Genomic DNA, 15,094 nt, shown 5'->3' with positions numbered 1-15,094 from the left:
TCCAAGTTCAAATTACAAAATTACAACCTCTTATGTTCATAGGTTCATAGATTCATACTAGGCTATCTGCCCTAGGGCATTTATAAGCCTAGCCAGAGTGTGTTTGGCTTTCGCCACCCATTTTAAATTAATTTTCCTATGCCCTTTTTCGAGGCTAGTATACTGTGCCTCTGTCTAACAGTGACGCAGAAGTGATACCCGGGGTAAACCTACGAACTCCCATCCACTCATCAAGATTCCTCTTGAAGAGAGTCAATGAGGGACTCTGCCTAACCTGGACTGGGATTTTATTCCAGAGTGAAGGGAGCCTCTGGGTTATGAATCTGTCCCTCCAGCATGTCCTATTTATTTCAGTGCTGAGGTTCAAGTCTCTCGAGCACGTAGCTCGATGGGATTTGGATTTTCTGAGATGCAGCATGTCCATTAATTACGGGTTGGACATGGCTTTATACTTCAGGCACAGATTGCCTCTGAGCAGGTGGTATGCCACTGAGTAGAGTTGGAGTTTCTTTAACCGGGCAGCATATGGCATCTGTTTGAGCCCTTTGATCCTCTTGGTGCAGTACTTTTGGGGTCTTTCCAGTTGCTGCAGGTGTCTGGTAAGGTACATCCCAAAAGGGGCATTGTACTCAATTATGGGCCTGATGAGGGATGAGTAAAGAGGCACAATGACCTCCCCTGATCTAGATGTGAATCCCTTCATGATTAGGTGGGCTATATAAAATGTTTTTCTAACCACTTTGGCCACGTGGTTGTCAAATGAGAGACTGCTATCAACTTGGGTCCCCAGGTCCCTAATTACTTCTTCTGTACTTAATGGATTTCCACCTATGTGGTAATTTGTGGGCACTTTGTTTTTGCCAAAGAGGATGACTATACACTTTTTGGCATTTAGCTTGAGGCCATGGCTCTGGCACCAGTTGTCTGTTTCTATGAGGCCCTTTTGGAGGATGATTGTGTCAGCTGGAGAGTCGATTATGGCGCCCAGTTTGCAGTCATCTGTGAACTTGGTCAGCCACAGTCCTTCCATGTTGGCCTGTACCTCCGAGAAATATATACCAAACAAGAGAGGTCCCAGGACTGCGCCTTGTGGGATGCCACTTGTAACTGGTTTGGAGTCTGACATGGCTCCAGCAATTCTAACCATGTGGGTTCTGTCCTTGAGCCAGTTTGCAACCCATCTAGTGACATAGGAGTTTATATTTAAGCTGGTGAGCTTATCTATAATGCCCGAGTGGGGTATTTTATCGAAGGCTTTTGCGAGGTCCAGGTAGGCTGTGTGGGCCACCTTCCCCTCGTCAATGGCCTTGATGACTGTTACAAAGAAATCAACCAGGTTTAAGAGGCAGGATCTGCCCTTAACAAAGCTGAACTGGGTAGGATCCAGTGTCTGTAGGTCCCCAATATCTTTATTTATGAGGTCCATGATGATCCTTTCCATAAGTTTGCAGATCAAGCTAGTCAGGATTATGGGGCGATAGTTTCCAGGATCTGTTGAGGCACCACCTTTGTGGAGAGGGACCACTGTTGCTGTACACCACTCTTTGGGTACATATTCTGTAGTAAGGCTGAGATTGAACAGTAGTTTTATGTTTGGGTTTAGCTCTTCTTGGAGTTCATGTAGGACGCAGCCCGTGACACCGTCTGGTCCCGTTGATGCTGTGTTTTTTGCTTTGGAGAGGGCGACTCTTACCTGAGCATCTGAGATGTCAGGGGGGGCAGCACTCTGCTGGGATAGATATTTGCCCTTTTGGTAGGGCGGGGGGGTAGTTTGCACTGAACCTGTCAGCTAGGATGTTGGCAATGTCTGTGGGTTTGGTGTATTTTTTGTCATTTTGGACTAATTCTGAGCATATCTGGGAAGTCCCACCCAGGTTCCTAACATAACTAAAGAAAGCCTTGTGATTATCCTTAGTGTCCTGTGCAATTTTTCTCTCGAAGCTGGCCTTAGACGATTTTATGAGTGCCCGTAGTTTTTTGCTAATACTGATCAGAGATGCCGTTCCTTTTTGGGATTTTGCTCTATCATGTAGTAGCCTCCTCCTTCTATTGTATAGTTTGTTTCTGGCTGGGGTCCACCAGACAGGATGACTGCCTTTGGAGGATTGGGTCTTGGTTTTATTTGGGATTGCATGATCCACGCATTCCTGAAGGTGTTCATAAAATGCATTTATAAAGGATTCTGCGGTCTGGGCTGTATTTTCCACAGGCCCGGGGGCTTTGAAGGATTCCACCTCGGTTTTGAGGAGTGTGAAATTTGCTTTAGAGAGGTTTTTCACTGTGGTTTTCTGGGCAGGGGGTGGGGTCGGGATGTGAATATCCAGTGAGATTAGTTTATGTTCTGATCTTACCAGTGAGGGATACACTTCTGGTCTGGAGCATAGAGTCCCCATGTTGGTGATGATCAGGCCCAGTATGTTTTCCCCTCTTGTGGGAGTGGTAACAAGTTGTTCCATAGCATTTGAGTTTATAAATTCTAGGAAACTTTGGGCTAGGGTGTTGGAGCTAGAGTAATGCTCCCAGTCTATGTTTGGGTAGTTGAAGTTGCCCAATATAATGGTGTTTGGAGAGACCTTCACATTTTCCAGTGTTCTCAGGAAGGCTGAGTGGGGTTCCTGAGTTTGGGAGGGTGGTCTGTAGCAGGCTATAAACTGGAAGGCAGTTTTACCCACTGTTAGTTGCACATGGATAGTCTCTGATGCTTTGTGCTGTGCCACCAACCTGGAGGTGTGGGTATCTTTGACGAATATTGATACTCCCCCTCCTTTTGTGGTTCGGTCCAAGTTTTGGGGCCGAAAAGCATGGTATGAGGTATAACCTGGTAGTGCTGGGGTGCTCTCAGGAGCCTTGAACCAGGTTTCTGTTACTGCACAGATATCAATGTTCTCCATGCTAAGGAGAGTTTTGAGTGTGTGCATCTTGAGGTTTAGACTTCTGGCGTTGAGTAGCATTACTCTTAGTTTCTTATCCCTTGTGATGCCTATGGAGGTGGGTTTGTCTTTTGAGCCTTGCCTAAAAAAGGCACTATGGGGGTAGCAAGAGCCTTTGCCAATATCCGAAAGCCCAGGGGTGACAGGTGCAAGCCGTCCCTAGCGAAGCATCGTGGCTTGTCGAGCATGTCATCCCAGGCTGACAGGCATTGGATCCCCTTTGTATGACACCAATACTTAAGCCAATTGTTGAAATTGATCATCTTGTCTTCATATTGTGGCATCATTCTTGGTGAGGGTAAGATGCTACTCAAGGTCAGGGTCATACCGGCCTGGGCTACATGCTCAGAGAGCTCCTCTATGTCTCTTTTCATGTAGTCCAGGGAGGTACATCTCAGGTCATTCAAACCAGCATGGACAATGACTGAGTCATATTTGTACTTGCCTTGGAGTGACCTGATGCTTGTGTTATGTGGCAGATCCTAGCGCCCGACAGGCAGCTCACCGTGACCTTCTCCTTGTTCAGCCTGGCGAGCGGAACGTCAGTGTGCCTGACGATAGAATCACCTATTACAAGTGTATCAGGTGTGTTGTTTAGCCTTAAGGGCTGTGACTGTTTGGCACACTGGCTTTGTGAGCTATGTGTTGCATGTGTTTTGTTTTGGGGTAGCGGTTGCTTGGGTGTCTGCTTTGGAGGTCTCTGCTGCTTAGGCAGATTTTTATTTAGAGCCTCCGAGTATGTTTTGTGCATTTATGTGTTTGGTTTGCTGTTGTGGTAGGTCTATGTGAGACTGGAATTGTAGTGAGTGTGGTTTCCTTCTCCTCCTGACTGGTTATGCCAGTACTGAGTTGAGAGAGCTTAGCCTCCAGTTTGGCTATATGGTTGCATCTCTCACATGTGTTGGAATTTGTTGGGAGGAGGAGACGGTTGTCTGTGTACATGAGGCAGTTGTAACATTACCTCAAGATTCCCAAATTCACCAGCTGGACTAGAGAGGAGATTGACAACTGACCTTTGGACATGCTAGAATAGTATTGGGAATTCCTTTATAATTGAAAAAAGGGCCAATGGGGAACAAGGTACTCAAGGGGAGTTTGTGAGGGTGTAGTGCTTTTAATTTTTTAGTGCTGACTTAGTGAGCAAGTGCCAGGTAACGTAAATGCAATGTGTTACAGGTAACTTAAATGCAAAAATGACAAACAGTAACTTTCTTTCAAGTGGAACAAGGAAATAAGTACAGTAAGCAATGCAGATATCACTAGGGATCCACAGAAGCGCTGAAAAGCCGCATTTTAGGTGGAATTAGCGTTTCAGGGAAATAACAAGCAAACAAACAACAAGCATACAAACAAAGCTAGATTCAGCAGGCCTGGATCTAGTCTATGCTACAGCAAACAAGGTGTACCAATTTCAGTAAGAAACAGTTCAAATATGCAGGCACTATAAGCCTTTAACCAAAAATTCCCAGCTCAGAAGGGCAGAGTCCAGCCTCTCCTCCCACAAGAGTGAAGTCCACGAACCTTCTTAATGTAAAATAACTGGCCTGAAGCCCAAGTGCTTAAACCAGAACTAATACACTTTTAGAATAACAGACACTGAGCCCTCAATCAGCAGTTCCCAACTTAGAAGGATGCAAGCTACCTGTTCTGCCACCACAGTGCAGACCACAAACCTTCTTAATGTAAAACAACTGGTCTGAAGCCCAAGTGCTTAATCCAAAAGACTTAGAATGATAGCTACACTTTAATAAAGTTACTACCAAGCAGTAATAAATACAATTGAATACTTTAAAGAATGCCTGGATTAGTGCTCAAGTTATACAAATAAAGCTAGATTCAGTAGGCCTGGATCTAGTCTATGCTACAGCAAACAAGGTGTACCAATTTCAGTAAGAAGCAGTTCAAATATGCAGGCACTATAAGCCTTTAACCAGAAATTTCCAGCTCAGAAGGGCAGAGTCCAGCCTCTCCTCCCACAAGAGTGCAGACCACGAACCCTCTTAATGTAAAATAACTGGCCTGAAGCCCAAGTGCTTAAACCAGAATGAATACACTTTTAGAATAACAAGACACTGAGCCCTCAATCAGCAGTTCCCAATGTGGCAGCATAAATAACTTCATAGCCCCCCCCCCCACACTGATGGAACAGAGAGCTATGCTGAGTTATACACCAATGTTTTATACAAGCACCTGTACAATTGTACTGACTCTGCCAAACCTGAGAGAAACAAAGTAAGATCTTCAAGGAAAAACAAACTTGCCTGGTGGACAACTGCCATTAATAGGCTATAAAACATAAGAAAGAAATTGCTGTCTAACTGTAGGAAGCAACAGTTTCAAAACTGGAAACACTCCCTCCTTAACCTAAACAAGAAATAAGACTCCTAGTGAAGTCCTCCAAAGCTACCTATGAATCCACATTAGCTTCCCTAAATAAGGATAACCACAAGGCATTCTTTAGTTACATCCGTAACCTGAAATGTAAGGCCCAGGTTTACACTGAACTCGTAGTTAATGGTACTATATATACAGAAACTGTGGATATAGCAAACATGCTGGCTGACAGGTTCAGTGAAAATTTCACTCTCCTGTCCCTGCGACGGGACCCAATCACATTATCGAAATTTCAAAACATTGAACATCATACGGGCAAAACCATATAGGTTCATAGGTGTGTACTAGACTAATGGCCCTGAAGCCTTTACAAGCCTAGCCCATAGAAGTGCCCTGGCTGACATTACCTCCCAGTGCCTCTATCAAGTAGAGCCACTGGAGGGATCCCCGGGGTGAACTTTCTATTTCCCATCCATTCATCAAGATTTCTCTTGAAGAGGGCTGGTGAGGTGATCTGCTCGACATGTATGGGAAGTCTGTTCCAGAGCATGGGCAGTCTCTGAGTTATGAACCTGTCCCTCCAGCATGTTCTGTTGATTATGGTAATGAGGTTGAGGTCTGTGGAGCATGTGGTGCAGAGGGACTGGGATTTCTTTAGATGTAGCATTTCTAACAGAGCTGGGTCAGACATGGCTTTGTAAGTCAAGCAGAGATTGCCTCTTAGTAGATGATATGAGACAGAGAATAGCTGGAGTTTTTTGAGTCTGTCCATGTATGACATGTGTTTAATGCCTAGGATCCTCTTCGTGAGGTACTTTTGTGTCATCTCCAGCTGTGCAGGTGTCTAGTGAGGACATGCCAAATGAGGCATTATACTCTATGACTGGTCTAATGAGGGAAGAGTAGAGAGAAATGATGACCTATTTCTTCCTGGATGCAAAACCCTTGGTAATGAGATGTGCCACATAGAAGGACTTTCTGATCACAGTAGCAATTTGGTGGTTGAAGGAGAGGTTGCTGTCAACCTGTGTCCCCAGATCTCTTATAATACCTTCAGTGTTCAGTGGGCTCCCATCGATGTAGTAATCAATCGGATCCCAAAGGGGATGATGATGCATTTTTTGGCATTAATCTTAAGGCCATGGTTTCGCCACCAGTCATTGGTCTCAGTAAGGCCTTTCTATAGAATGTCTGCATCACTTGGAGAGTTAATAATGGCTCCCAGCTTGCAGTCATCTGTGAACTTGGTCAGCCAGAGTCCCTCCGTATTGGCCTGAACTTCTGAGACATAGATGCCAAACAGGAGAGGATCCAGGAATGATCCCTGTGGGACTCCACTCATGACTGGCCGGCAGCCTGACTTGGAGTCTACTACTTTCACTCTGTGGGTTCTATCTGTGAGCCAATTTGCAACCCACCTAATGATAAAGGGGTTTATGCCTAGTTTTAGTGAGGTTATCAATAATTCATGAGTGAGGAATGGTATCAAAGGCCTTGTCCAGATTGAGGTAGGCTGTATGAACTGCCTTACTTTCATCCACAGCTCTGGTGACTGATTCAAAGAAGTCAATCAGGTTAAGCAGGCATTATCTACCTTTCATAAAACCAAACTGTGTGGGATCTAATGTTTGGAGATTCCCTATATACTTGTTAATTAGGTCCATGATGATGCACTCCATAGCCTTACAAATCAGACTTGTCAGGCTAATGTGGCAATAATTTCCAAGGTCTGTAGTCGCTCCTCCTTTATGGAGAGGGACGACTGTAGCAGTGTGCCATTCAGTAGGGACAAAGCCTGAGGTGAGGCTGTGAATGAACAGGGCACACAGATGTTGTAGCAGTTCACTTTGTAATTCATGTACAACACAGCCAGGGATATCGCTGGGTCACATGTAAGCTATATTCTTGGCCTTGAACAATGCACCTTTAACCTGTAATGCTGGTTGCCTGGCATTCTTCCGGTATTTAGATTGGTCCTTTGCGGGGAAGTGAGGGGTAATGTTGGCACTGAATCTGTCGGCCATGTTGGCAATATGTGCTGGCTCAGTATAGGAAGTACCATTGTGCAGTAACTCAGAGCAAATCTGTGTACTGCCGTGGAGATTCTTGATATAACTATAGAAGGCTTTGTGGTTGTTTTGTGTCTGCCGCAATTCTGCCTTCATAGCTGTTTTGGAGGTTTTGATGAGGGATCTCAACTGTTTGTTGAGGCTAATAAGGGAATTTTTCCAGTCTTGGGACTTCATCTTTTTCTGCGACAATTTCTTCCTTCTGTTGTAGAGTTTATTACTGACAGGAGACCACCAGATTGGCTTCCTTTTTTGGAGGAGAGTGCCTTGGTTCTGTTGGGCATGGCTAGTTCCATGCATTTATGTACATGTTCGTACAGTGCATTGGTGTATGATTTGGCAGTCATGCATCTATTTTCCATTGTCATGGGTGCCATAAATTTAGCCACCTCTGTTTTTAGGAGTCCAAAGTCAGTTTTGGAGAAGTTTTTCATGGTGGATATCTTTGCGGGGGGGTGTGGGTGAGATGTGGATTTCCATGGTGATTAGTTTGTGGTCAGATCTAACCAGGGAGGAACTGACTATTGGTGTAAAGTAACAGTTTCCCAGCTTAGTAATAACCAGGTCAAGGATGTTGCTTCCTCTATTGGGGGTAAGAATGAGCTGGTCCAGGGCATTGGATCTGATGAATTCCAGGAAGCCTTGTGCCAGTGCATTGGTGCATGAGTAGTTTTCCCAGTTGATGGAGGGGTAGTTGCAGTCACCTAGTATGAGAGTGTTGGGTTGGATATTAATAGTTTGCAGTATGCTTAGGAATGTGTAGTCAGAGTCTTGGGACATGGTTGGGGACCTATAGCAGGCTATGACCTGAATTGCCGACTTACCCAATGTTAGTTGTACCTAAAGTATCTGAAATGCATTATGCTGGGCTACTAGTCTGGAGGTGAGCATATCCTTTATGAATATAGAGCCACCACTTACTTTGGAGCTTTGGTCCATGTTCTGGGGCTGAAAGGTGTGGAGTGAGTTATAGCCTGGTAGTGCAGGGGTGCTTTCTGCTGCTTTAAACCAGCTATCCGTTACAGCACAAATGTTGATGTTCTCCATTTTGAGGAGTGCTTTGAGAGAGTGCATCTTGAGATTTAGACTTCTAGCATTAAGCATGACCCTCAGATTCCATTTATTTATAGCTGTTACAGTGGTAATTTGGTCTTTGGAACACCGCCTAAAAAAGGCATTATAGGGGTGGCAAGAGCCTTAGCCAGTACCCAGAAACCCAAATGCAGGCCATCTCTGGCAAAGCATCGAGGTCTGTCAATCATGTCATCCCAAGCAGACAGATATTGGATCCCCTTAGAATGACACCAGAAACTTAACCAATTGTTGAAGTCAATCATTTTCTGTACTGTGGTATCATTCTGGGCGATGGTAGGATGCTGCTCAGGGCTAGTGCCACTAATCTTTGCCATAAGTCTCTTCTCATGTAGTCCAGGGAGGTGCATCTCAGGTCATTCATACCCACATGGACAATGACAGAGTCATACTTGTACTTGTTGTGGAGTGACCTGAGTGTGTGTGTTATGTGTCAGATTCTGGCACCTGATAGACAGATGACTGTTACCTTCTCCTTACTCAGCCTAGTGAGTGGGACATCAGTGTTCCTCGCTATCGAGTCACCTATGATTATTGTATTGGGTAAGTTGTTTTGCCTTAGGGGGCTTAGGTTGAGGGGCACACTATGTAGGTGAGCTATGTGTCTTGTGGTTTGTGCTGTGTTGTGATGGTTGAGTGCATTTCTGCCTTGGAGATCTCTGCTGTTTGGGTAGATTTCTATTCAGAGCCTCCGCAAAGGTGGGTGCGTGGTTTGTGTTTTTATATAAGGGCTGTGATAGTGGGTGTTCTGGATGGCTATGTGTTCCATGTGGTGTGGTGCAGGTGTTGACCATCTCCTCTTGACCAGCTATTCCTGTCTTGGTTTGAGAGTGCATGGCTTCCAATATGGAGATATAAGCACATCTCTCACAAGTCTGAGTGTTGGCAGGTAAGAAGAGAGAGTTGTCTGTGTACATGAGGCAGTTACTACACTGCCTCAGAATGCCCAAGTTTATCAGGTTAATAGGAGAAAGCACAGGAAACTGACCATTAGACATGCCCGGAGGAGTGGTCATCATTACTAAGTACTGGAGCTGTTTCCTTATGGGACATCTAGTGCTGATAGCACTTGTGTGCTACAATAATTTCTACAAAAAGCCTGATGAAGTGCTAGGTAAATAAGCTAATTAAAGTGCAGGAGAGAAGAGATCTAGCAAGATCTAAGGGAAAAACTGAAGAGCAGACATTCTGGCACCAATGATATACTTTAAGCACAGTGCAAGCTAACACTCTTGAGTGTGTACCAATATTAAAGCAAATACAGTTAAAATAAATGCAGTTAATAGAAAAAAAAACAACTTAAATTAAGTGCAGAAAGCAGTATAATCAGAAAAAAATCAAAATGGAGGCACAAAAGTCTCTTTCTCTTTCTGTTGCTCTTGTAGTCTGCAGGACACCAAAACAGGATCCGCAGAGCTTAAACAAATGCAAACCCACGCAAACATGGGCTTTTAAACCAGAAAGTTGAAAGGGATAGAAAAACTGCTCAAACAGCCAATAAACTATGATTTCAGAGCCAGAAACTACTCTTCTTGTGGTAGATAGGCTACCTAGTGCTTACCACTCCCACTGATAAGCTGGAAGGCTTCCTTCTAACACAGAAATGTCTGGGGAAGTTTGAAACTTACAAAACAATCCTGGATACAGCAAATCTGTATCTGGACTACTTTAGTAACAGTAAAGGCAGGAAACAAGCTTAGAACATTTTCTGTTTTTGTTGTTTTGTTTTTTTTTTTTTTTTTTGTTTTGTTTTTTGTTTGTAAGAAAAAAGTTAAAACAGTAATATAAATACTTTAAATGCAGTGCAAGCTAATACACTTGAGTGTGTAGCAATATTAAAGCAAATGCAGTTAAAATAAATGCAGTTAAAATGGAGGCACTTAAAGACTGGAAGCTTCCTTCTAACACAAAGTTCTGGGGGACTCAAACTTACAAAACAGTCCTGGATACAGCAAATCTCTATTTGGAATGCTCTAGTAACAGGAAAGGTGGAAAACAAGCTTAGAAGTTTTTTTTTTCCTAAACTTTGAAAATTAAATAAAAATAAATAATTAAATATAAACAATTTGTTTTTATGTTTTTACAGGGAAACAAGCCCCCCTGTACCCCCCACACCCCCTGCTAATAAAATATACCAACTCCGAGATCACACTATTGTGAGGAAAATAGTAAATTTCCCGTTCCACGCTGTACAGCAATCTCCATTCAAAACATTGTTTTTGGACTGCTGTTGATGTATATTGAATAACAATAGACTTAAAAAAAGGATGATGTATGTATTTATTTATTTAGTTAGTTAGTTACTTACTTATTTATCCTTAGTTGATTGGATTAGTCCCACTGAACTAGCAGCTTCTTTTCAGGAGTGACCCAAGATGGGAATTTTTGTACTACTGGTAGAAATTTGGCTAGGGCATTGATTAACTTACCCTTCTCTTTTTGATAGGTGTCTTGGGATCTTTTACATCCCCCTGAGCTACTACCAACTCAAGCAGATGGGGTCTTTATTTAGCATCTCATCTGAAGACCAGTACAGTCAGGAGTGCAGATACGCCCTTACTCTGCAGTGCAGTGACAGCAGTCAATTTACCTGGTTTAGGACTAGAACCTACATTTCTCTGCATCAAAGCTGAGTGTGCTACCTGCTACATGATTGACACCGATGGTGCATGATGCATGAGGATTATACAGTTCATGATTGTTGCTGCATTTGCGAAAATGTTTTTCAAATAAAAAAAGTAATTTTAACTCTAGATTGCTAAAAGGGGTACACTCCATAGCCTTTCAATGGAACAATTAAATACAAAGACATTTTAAGCTGGAAAACAGTCTACATTGTAATTTTTGCATCGGGGATGAAATTGCTGCTTTAGTGATCAGCATTATAACTTAAACTAAAGTTCACAGACTTTGTATATGCACTTTACTAGTAGCACTTTATCCTTTCAGTACATCATTTCAGTCAAAGTTTAAGTAAAAATAAAACCAGCACTACTGTGCTTCCTGCTGCAAGAGTAGCTGACCTTTATGTCTAAAGTTAAAGCACAAACTCATAGGCAAGGTTCCACCTTTCAGAATCAGAAATAAAAGCTGAAACATTTTTTAAAGCTTTTGCATGTCTGTAGAATACCTGCCAACCACTTAGAACAAGAAATCTGGCCAAAGCTATAAATAATGGTGGGACAAAGGTCCAAAAACAGTGACAATTTTTGAATATTGATCTTACAAACTTAGAACATTGACAGAATAACAGGTTTTGCATTTGCATGAATTTTCTAAAGAATATGAAGTCTGAAACTCAAATACCTGTCATTATTTTCTGATTTCAGTCTTTAATGATTTGCCAGAAAACCACAATTTTATGAAAAATGAACCCAAAATATGAGGCAAAAATCTGGTCATTCTGCAAAAACCTGTATAGTTGAGAGGTATGGTCCATAGTGAATGATTTATTAAGACATAATCAGTGGCACTGGGACATTCCCCCAAGCATGACCCTTTCCACAATGAAAACCATCTAATATTGCTGACCAAGGAGCTACATGCCATAGTTGTGGCAAAGGAAAAAGACGGATGGAATTTTCTTCACCACCTAACAAGACAGATCAGCAGTATTTAATGTAAAAGGCATCCTTTATGAATCAGCATAAAAGATTGGGGCTATGAGATGGTCATTAACAATAAGTTTCAAAGATTAATTGTGGAGAAGGCACATGATATATTCTTCTTTAAATAAAACACTGTACTTTGTGTACTTACCAAGGAAGGAAAAACAATATCTGCATTATAGGATTATGAGTAAATACTGGCTGATGGGCGGCCACAGTGGTGCAACGGTTAGCGTTGCCACCTCACAGCAAGAGGTTCTCTGGTTTGATTCTCGGCTAGGGTGCCTTCTGTGTGATGTCTGCATGTCCTCCCTGTGATCGCGTGGGTTTCCTCCGGGTGCACCGGTTTCCACCCACAACCCAAAGACATGCAGTAGGTGGATTGGACACTCTAAATTAGCCTGAGGAGTGAGTGTGTGCATGTGTGTGCCTTCCTTGGAAGGTTGGGCCCTGGGCTGGCAACTCAACACTGTAAAACTCCAGTTAGTCTCAGATAGGAAAGGTACCTTTAGATGTAATAGGTGCAAAGCCTGTGCCTCCATTGACAGTAGCAATATGTTCATCCACCCCTTTACCAACAGGAAATACATTTTTAATGTGTTTGCCAACTGCCACAGCAAACATCTGATCTATTTAGCATCATACTGCCTATGCAAAGCTTTTTACATAGGTAAAAGCGATCAACAGTTTAAAGATTGGATTTTGCGCCATTTAAGAGATATCAGAAACACCGATATGAATAGTGCTCTTTCCATGCACATTAATTGTAACCCTACCCACAGTTTCAAGTTTAAAGCTATTGAATGTGTTCAACAATCTTTAAGAAAAGGGGATGTGAAGAATATTTTTATTTATTTTATTTTACATTTGTTGACCGGGCTAATCCAACTGGATATATGTCGATTTTCAATGGAGGCCCGGGGAGATAAGCTCCACATACATGAGAAAATTTAAAAAGGCATTGATACATTGCAAAAAATTGGAAACAGTATATATCATTATGTTGGGCATAATAACAAGAAAGAAATATCCTGGTCTGAGCAGTAGTAATATTCATGTCAAGAAATAGGACAGAGGTAACTAATTAAGTATATAGTCACACAAAAACATGAGAACAAAAATCACCAACAACAAAAAAAAAAATACAACTAATAGTGTGAACCAGCTATAGATATTCACACCAAATTTGTACAAGGCAAATATTCTACTGTAAAGTTTTACAAGAAATCATAGGTTGTAACAGCTGTTGTTAAACATTCAAAGTATGTACAAGGATATTAATTAACTGTATAGTCACATACACCTTATTGTCAAAAGAGAAGAAACAAAATTATATTTATAAGAGAGCTAATATCTAGGGAAAGATTAGATAGTTAGTCTGGGTTAACACAGGGCATAACCAGGGATATTTAAGATAGGTTTTAGTTTGTTTTTAAATAAGTTGGTTGACGCTAGGGACGTTATGTGATTAGGGAGGTTGTTCCAGGTTTTGCCAATTGTATTGGAGAATAATGCATCACCAGCTGAATTGTTAGTTTTAGTTATTTGTAGTAGTAGTTTGTTAGCTGAGTGTAGGGTTTTCAGATTTTTATAGGGGGTGACAAGGGTAGAAAGTATTGATGCGTTTGTTGGTTGATACAGAATCTTATGGGCTACTATTAGCTGGTTCAACAGTATTAGATTTGATAATTCTAACCAGCCTAGTTGATTTAAATTGATACAGTGATGAGTTCTAAAGGTAGACCCGGTTGCAAACCTGGTGATATTGTTGTAGCAGGTAATCAGCTTGCTCATATTCTTTTTACTTAGTTTAGTGTTGATAGGGGAGGCATATAGTAAGGTAGAGATGAGGTGGGTATGGGCTATAGTGGTCCTGGCTAGGGAAGTCAGGAAGGGTTTGATCCTGTTGCGGGAACCTAATTTTTTATTCATTGTTTTTATAGTATTATTTATGAGACTCAGAAGTGAGGTTATTATCAATTAGTACACCAAGTAGTTCTGTAGTAGGATCAGGAGATATGATTGTGCCATTGCTAGATGTTACAGTAAAGTTAAGTGGGGAGGCCCTACACATAGTAGTGAATAGTTGCATTTTTTGTTTTTTTTTTGGGTTAAAGAGACGACACCGGTCCAGAAACCAGTTTTTAACTACGTTAAAGGTATTTTGGGTTAATGACTGGAGTTGAACATGTAAGTGTGGAATCATCCACATATTGGATGCAGGTAGCTTGGGGGATTACAGAATGAAGGTCATTTATAAAGATAGAGAAGAAGAGAGGACCCAATATGGAGCCTTGAGGGACACCAAGGGCAACCGGGAGGTGTGGAGACAAGGTATTTTCCCAAAGTACAGCCTGTTGCCTATAACTGGAACCACTGTATAACAAGAACACCCATTGACAGGTTTTTAAGTATGTTAATGAGGAGGTAGGGTTTAACCATGTCAAAGGCTTTTGACAGATCAATAAACAGGGCTGAGGATAGAGTGTCATTGTTTCTATTTGTATTAATGCAGTCGGTGAAGGATAAAAAAGCAGAGGTAGTGCTATGAAATGGTCTGAATCCATGTTGGCAGGTGGCTATTAGGTTTTTGTCTAGTAGATAGCTTAAAAGTTGCTTATGAATGCATTTCTCCATTATTTTTGCCAATGGGAATAATATGGCTATAGGCCTATAGTTGGATAGCTCTTTGGAATTACCACCTTTGTGCAGGGGGGATAATGCGAGAAACTTTCCAGATTGATGGGATGGTTCCTTCAGAAATAGTTCTATTAATGAGGATGGATATGGGATTGGCTATGGCTTTTTCTGCTTTTTGCAGATATTCTGCAGGTAGTAGGTCAGCAGAGAGTATGGTGGGTTTAAGTTTCTGGATAAGGTTACAGACAAGTGATGTGGGAACAGGTTGAAAATGAAATGGGGGGGCTGTTGGATTTGGCAGAGTAAGAGTGTATGACACTAGGGGTTAACTGTTTGGCAAAGGATTAAACGGTTTCTGTGAAAAAAGTGTTAAAGGAGTTGGCTATTTGAATGGGATTATTGTGGTCAGGCCTGAGGAAGC

The sequence above is a fragment of the Protopterus annectens genome, chromosome 9.part0 (assembly GCF_019279795.1).
Source record: "Protopterus annectens isolate FY-2018-M chromosome 9.part0, PAN1.0, whole genome shotgun sequence".
In the NCBI taxonomy this organism is placed as follows: Eukaryota; Metazoa; Chordata; order Ceratodontiformes; family Protopteridae; genus Protopterus; species Protopterus annectens.
This window is presented reverse-complemented; position numbering follows the sequence as displayed.